A 7,867-nucleotide genomic window follows, 5' to 3' on the forward strand; every position below is an offset into this window, starting at 1 on the left:
CATCCCAAAAGGACCTTCCATACCTCCCAGTTCTACTACTAAATAATGAGCTGTTTCTGTCATATTTTTCATAATTGTTTTTAATGCAATCTATTGATTTCTGCATAGCATTTTTAATAAAAATCCTTTCTGGAGACTCTCAGCGCAAGACACGAGCAACATTAAAATATTATAAATGGGGGATGGCTTGAGAGTGATTTTCTTTTTAACTAATTGATTAGTGATTAAATTAATGAAAGAAATCAGGACATCTAAATTGAAAATTTCAAGCTTTAAAAAATTACATGGGGTAAATTAATTTCCATTTGTTCATTGTCTCGCTCTTCACAAAACCCTGCACTATCTCCCAGCACTTAACAGCATGGGCTGGGTAAGACACTGGGGTTACTCAATCTCTTTCCTTGAGTTAGCATCGGCCCACCCTCCCATCATGTTGAGTGTTCAGGAGTCGCTGCTGTGAGTTTTAAATATGTAAACTCATTAACCTTCTTCCTACCCCCAAGAACTCCCCAGGTACTATTATTTTCTTCATTAAAGATAAGGGATGAAGACAACAACCAGGCTAGGCTGCCTGTGTGAAGTCAGACAGCTGAGTCACCTAGCTACCAAGTCTGAAACTAGAATACTGAAGGATCGGGGTGAGCCCAATATCTATGCTCCTGCACCTAGCTCTCTCTAGCACCCATTTTATCGATTTTCACGTGCAACCGCCCTTGCAGAGGTCTGTGACCGTGAGTGCATTTGAATGGCATTTTACCCTAATCTAAGCGCCTTGGGAAGAGCAGATGGAAGATCCCTTCAGCCTGAGCTGAACAGCCATGACTACCATGCAGCCGATCTCTTCATCTGCCATGCGTGTGAAAGGTTTATTGCTTTAGCAGGTGCATTCCCAAGCCCAGTAAGCACAGTGAAATTGCAGGAAAAGCAGAGGGAGGCCAGGCCAGATTTCTAACAAGACACACCAACATGTGGCCCCCAGTGCTCCCCTCACTGGGGCCTGTGATCCTCAGGCATTCAAAGCTCAACTTCAAATGATTTGGCAATTTTAATTGAAAGGTGTTTTGGTCTTTTTTCAGAAAGTACTAAAAGGTACTAATGAAGAAAAGACTATAGGTTCAAGAACCATTCTATCTCTGTGAGACCATTGAAAGTCTAAAATGTTTCCCAGCTCAGTTATTAATATACTTTATTATTTTTCCACTATGGCAAGCATCTAGCATTCCTCTAGCTGGTATTTCTCTTAGGTGGAAAAAAAGAAGTCATTATCATTTCAAGCATCAAAAATCCTGCTTTTCCCTCAGTTGAGCATTTTTTCTAAAAAAAAAAAAAAGAAGAAGAAGAAGAAGAAGGCAAAAGCAGGCTTAACTGTATGAAAAAAATCTAAATGAAATATGCGAGTTAAATCATGGGCCTGTTGTCACACTTAAAAAGCTTAATTAAAATCAGAATGGACGAATTTATAAAATTCCCGTACCAACTGACCCTGAAGAACAGGAATATATAAAAGTATTTAGAGTGAGTAGTCTTTGTTTAATTTTAAAGCTTCATTTTGATATAGAAATGAACAGCGCAAATCTTATTATAATGAAACTTTTTAATGTCTTCCTTGCCAAGATAGGCATAAAGGAACAATAAGTAATACACACACATACACGTGACAACCAACAGCTGTCTAATTGGACTTAAGGACCACTCAACGGGAGGGAAATCGTACTAGTACTGGAAGCCTAGCCAGCTTCCCGAGACCAGGGGCCTTAGAACAGAATCTGTTCCCACCACTTTGCTAGACCAGCATAACTTCTTATGCACTCTAAAGCTTATCATTACAGCCACACAGAAGTATAGCTACTGCTCTTCATCAGAGAAGCCTGTCTTTCTAGCAAATGAAGACCATCCTAGAAAAGCACAACTAGTCACAACGCAGGTATCAACAGGCACTGGGGAGCTCAATCTCGGTAGATACATCTCCATCCTAGCTCCTGCATCAGTGATTCGCGGAACATTGCAGAAGAGGGGTAGGGATGATTGTAAGCTGGAATACCGAGAAGTCTGCTGTGACAGTCTCTCCTAGAAAGCGGCATAAACAAGACAGGAACAATGGCAGTATCAAAGAAGGGGAGATTTTTGCAGGATACCACCCCTTGACAAAGAACTACAGGCCATTAATGACTTCTGGGTGAAGGAGAATTAGCCTCTCCCCTATTGGATATCCAATGCAGAGCAGTCAGTCCAAAAGCCATATATACACAAGCAGCAAAAATGGACTTAGCAGATTGTATTTCTTGTATATTTGCATATTTGACAATAATAAGTAAAAGAGGTTATCAATGTGAGTGGGTAGACATGGGAGAGGGTCAAGGGAGGGCGTCTGACAGGGACTGGAGGGAGGAAAAAGAGAAGGGAGAAGATGATTTAATTTATTTTGGTTAAAAAAAAACATTTAAAAATGAAAGAAAATCCTCTTAGCACACAGTACCTGAAACGAATTCTTACAGTTGTTCTCGTTCTTCAGGCATGCGAGTTCTCTAAAGCCAACAAAACTGCTACTGACTCCACATAGCCCAGAAATTTGAAACAGTAGATCCTCAAGTTGAATTAAATAAATTAATGATTTCCTCTCTCTTAAAGGCTTCTCTACCCTCTGTTTCTTCTCCTATATCCAAGATGTTTCAGTAACTGATATCTCTGGATATATGAGAGTTGATTTATGGTAACTATCAATCTCTTCAAGTTCCCACGTGGGAAGAGCGTTCAGCAGATAGCATGATATCCTGGTGAGATATGAGACCTCTCTAACTCAAAACTTTGAAGATCACTGGAGGTCCTGGGCTAGAATGGGGTGAAAATAAGACAGCGATGGAGGCAGAAGAGAGTAGGGAGAAACTCTACCCACCATTCCCTTGTCCCCAACGAAATGTCTAAGTTTATGTAATTGTTGCCATTTCCCTTACAAAGAGCAGTTGCTTCCTAAGACTTCTGACATCTCATAGACAGAGGTCTATATAATGTTGTTGCTTTGGACACTCCTCAGAGCCCCACCCATAGACCACAACCCAGGACAAACTATAGTTCACCACGGTCTGCCACTACCACCTCATTCCCAGCAAGTGAAGCAGGAACTCTCAAAGTCAAGCATACTCAGCTGGTAAAGTTCCAGACTCTCACACTCGGGACTCAGTTGCCCTTTCCCTGACCCCCTGTGTCTGCATTTGCCCTTTGATACTTGGCCTTGGTTGGGTCTTCAGCTGGTTCATGTGTCAGGGCATCCTGACCTAGCAGTCACCATAGAACTCTGTCTGACCTATCTGGGAGCATCTTGGGGCAGTAGGCTTTAAACTGACTGCCAAGGAGCCAGAGAAGCCTAACTCACAAGCAAAACTTCTGGTGCCTTGGAAGGGCATGACCCCACCTCTGACCCCACCCCCAACATTCTGGAGAATTTCAGCTTTGGTATACACCTTTGCCTGGCTCCCAAAGAAACCTCTCTTGGGGTCAGGGAAAAGATGATTGTAGGTAGGGTAGGGGGAGGCTGGGGATTGGAGAACCCAGGCAGGAATGAAACAAACTAATGGGAGGGAGATAGGATATTTGCTTGAAGAAAAGAAGTCACAAAAAGAAAAGACGGAAAGAAAGACTGCAGTGTTCCACATCAACCAGATGATTCTAATTCCGACTCCACTATCTCTGTCTCTATCGTTTTGCATTGGCTTCCCAGAGCACAGTGCCCAACTCCTTGCTCCCCTCCCCCACAGTTTACACCCTTCCTCTGCCAAGCTGCATGCCTCTGCCAGCACACCCAGCAAAAACTCTTTACCAGAAAGCTCCTTGCAGGTCCAGACCTTGGGAGTTCTTACCGATAATAAGAACTGTTAGCCGGCAAAGGCGCGTGCCCAATTAAAAGATGGCTTTCATTCCAAGAGGGATACTCTGGCAAAGTCCCAAGTGCTTCAAAAGCTCCTCCCCTCACTCTCCCACCCCAGCTTTGATGCTCTGATTATCCTATTGTCAGATCAATAGCCCATCTGCTCCTTGGTTTAGTCTAAGCCATCCTGTGTTAAATTAAAACAGATAGGATCAATCCGTGGTTAATTTCTCCCAACCAAACAATTTATCTCTCTTTTGGATGCTCATGGAGGGTGAATTATATAATCCTGACACACCATTAGGGCTCTCTGGCCAAAGAAAAGCCAGCCACAATGCCTGCCTACTCTCTTTATTAGCAGCTCAACAGTGTGACAAAGGCAGAGATTTATCGTAGCGTTATTCAGAACCAGCTTGAACCTTGCAAAGTCTGCCAGAGCCTGCCAGAGAAAAAGAATCTGGAATATCATTGCATGTTAATTATCATGGAGGAGGAACTGGATCCAAATTTGATAAGCTGAACATAAGCTCCCATTTCTGAAGGCTCAATTTCCCCACTGAAGAGCAATTCTTTTCTGTCGAAGGTAAAGCCTAGGACATCTGGTATAAGAATGCCAAGGGAAACAGGATGTAAGCCCAAACTGAAGATGAGGACTTATTTTAACAATGGGTGATTTTTACTGGTACTTGAATATGATAACACACACACATACACACACTCACACACATATATAGAATAAAAACAATAAGTGATCCCTGGAGGTGGCATAATACGTAAACAGCTAAGGTTAATAACCACGAGGCACCTGGACTGAGTACACGGAGGCTGCAAAGCTGCTGCCCTCGAGACTGTTCTATACAAACCCATTAGCATAGACTTAGCTTCCCAAACCAGAAGGTATAGACATTTCTATGGCGTGGTAACTCAAGGGCTAACTCCTGTTATAACAAAGAACTTAGAAGTTTCTGCTTCTTGGTTTGGGACAATGCCTATAACACTTGTTTTAAACAACATTTTAACATTGTTTCTGGTATGGATTGAGTCCAAGGAATACATGACTCATGAACTTATGTTCTTTTCTAATACTCTGTTTATTTATTTGGGGAGTATTGCATACTATTTTCACTATGTAGTACATACAATATTCAAACTCATGATCCTCCTGGCTCAGCCTCCCATGTGCTGAGATTAGAAGTCTATTACATCAGGTCCAACCTAAACTACTCATACTCTTGCCCTGACTGTCCTGGAACTCGCTCCGTAGACCAGGCTGGCCTCAGAGATCCTCTTACTTCTGCCTCCCATGTACTCGGATTAAAGTGCACACTACCAGCTTGCAGTCGTTTTTCTTAACTGAAAAAATAAAATGTTGTACAATACATTCTTATCATGCTTTCCTCTCTGCCAACTCCTTCCAGGTCCTTCAGCCTCCAAAGTCATCCAACTCCCTGCCCTTTCTTCTTTCTCTCACTCTCTCCTAAATTCATACTCTTAACTCATTCCTGAAAGGAAAGAGGAAGAGTGGAAGGCAACTTGGAATCTTTAGAAAGAGGAAGACAGATCGGGTCCATCGTCCATGGGCTAAGCCTGGTGTACAGTGATTCTGTTCCCTGGAAATCATGTCTGCTAGGGTGAAAGTAATAATAACCAGCCAGTGTCTACTAGTGACTTGCAGTATGTCTGGAACTATATCGGGTCTTAAAATTCCCTATTTCATCACAGGAACAACGTGGTTATAATAGTTGATGAAGGCTAGATGATAGAAGAAACACTGGAAGGAAGGGATTGCTGGAAGGATCCATAAAGAAGGTAAACAACTTGCCCCAAATTTCAGAGTTGACATATTGGAGCCAAGATTCAAACCAAAGAAATTTAACTTCAGAGGCAAAGCTCTTGGTCAATTCACTATATTGTAAGCCAGAAAGAGGGAAAGAGAAACAGAATCTTGATGAGAAAAAGCATACAAGTGAGATGATTTGGGGGCTTGTTCCTAGTTGGTAGTTACCATCCCGGATAGCACAGTATCCCAGCATGCCAAACAAAGTCTCCAAGACACTGGGCTGACACTCAGATTCTCAGACTAATATAACCAATACTGTGGTAGACAGTAGTTGTCTTTCCCTGCACAGAATCCATCCCTCCTCATTCTTATCATGGCATCCTGGCTTCACATTAATGAACCATCCTTCTATTATCTGTGTTATGGCCAGGGTATAGCCAATCACGAAGCTTCTTTCTGCTTAGTTTAGGGCAAGTGTACGAGAAAAGGATTCTTGGAAACAATTGGAATCCTGGATTCATCTATGCTTCAATAAAATGTTGTTAGACTTTTCAATTTTAAAAAGTCTCACTTTTCATTGAGAAAATAGGAGAGGAATTTTGTGACTTACAACAGCAAGAGTCCAACAAGTAAGTAATTCATAGATGGGAGAGTTAAGAACAGTTAACACCCATCTGTTATGATCCTGAAGACGAACAAAAGCGAGCAGGGAAACAACACAACTCATGAAACCTCCCAAGGAAGTGTGGCCTCATTCAATCCATCTTCTAGTACAAGAAAGCACTTCCTAACTGTCAGTAATGGTAAAAATATACTTACATGATCTACTCCAGAAAAAGTTTAGCAGTAAAAGTGACAGCAACCTTGCTGTGGGTAGGAAGGAAAAGAGGGTGTCAGAGAAGAATGTCATGAGTTAGAGTCAGAAAGCAACTGGATGCCAAAGCCTGAGGAACACAACTGCTCAGAGATGCCTTCTTTGGATGCAGTTCAGTCCTAATAAGTTGGGTCACCAGGGAAACACACCCACGTTAGTTTTGGAAAGGAAGAAATTTAGTGTGGCTTAAAATTAGTTTACAAGTTTCCAGAACTGAATATGGTGGGCCTTACCTATAATCCCTGCATTTAGGAGGCAGAAACAGGAGGACTATGAATGTAGAACCCATCTAGAAACAAGGCCCTGTGGCAATAAAAATAAAAAATAAAAAATAAAAAATACTTAAGCAAATACATAGGGATGATCAGAAAATACAAAGAAAATACGACAGACAAAAACATCTATTCTGGGACTGGACAAGGGTAAGAATTTGGGATTATTGAAGCAAGTATCATTGAAGAGTGACTCTAAAAAGTGAGCCCTAGACCTTGTGAGAAAGGGAAGTTAAGCTTCAGGATCCTAGAAGAAGAGACCCTTCAGAACTGAACTCCACTCCTCTGAGGAAGCATGTTTCCTCCAGTAATGAAAATAGAAACTTGGAAAGAGCTAGAAACTAGAATTTCCTAGGGGTGCTATAAAGGGCCGTCAGTAAGTGTCACTGAGAGGCACAAGACTATGTGGAAAGAAAGGGATACCTGACTCTGTGTTCTTGCCCTCTGGTTGCTCTCTCGGCTCTTGTGAGCAGAAATTGACAGGAAGTCACTAGCAAAGAAGAAGTGGGGTGAAGGTTGTAAAGCTGAACCCCATAGCACCGCCAAGCAGAATATCAACCTGTGGTTTTGGAGCTGAGAAGCAAACGCTTCAAAATCAGAGTACACCTTCCCATCCGATGTAGCATGCAAGTGAAGTTATCTAATTGTTCCGAAAGCCATCACAGGGGATAAAATAACAGTAATGCTGACAACTCACATTTATTGAATGTGTGATCTCTGCACAGTACGGTCTACCAGTCCTCACAGCACCAGAGGCAGATAGCATCATAATCTTAGCTTTTGTAGATGAGAAAACTGAGATCAGAATCTCTCCACTGTAACACAGGCTTCAGCCCCTTTGGGCTTTGTCCTTTATATGCAATTATTAAATGCAACTCATCTAATTTGCCTCTTTTAATACTTTCCAAGGTCTCATTCACTGTGAATATGATTCTCCCTCTTCCATGCTACTCCTATTACATTTGTAGATCACTGTGACTGTCACACTACCTTTAGCTAGACTGCCTATACAGTCTTTGATTTAAAAAAAAATATAGATTCTTCAGGCTCCCTCCTGACAGCCTGTATTTGTGTGCACA

This window comes from Myodes glareolus, chromosome 19, assembly GCF_982192425.1.
Source record: "Myodes glareolus chromosome 19, mMyoGla1.1, whole genome shotgun sequence".
In the NCBI taxonomy this organism is placed as follows: domain Eukaryota; kingdom Metazoa; phylum Chordata; class Mammalia; order Rodentia; family Cricetidae; genus Myodes; species Myodes glareolus.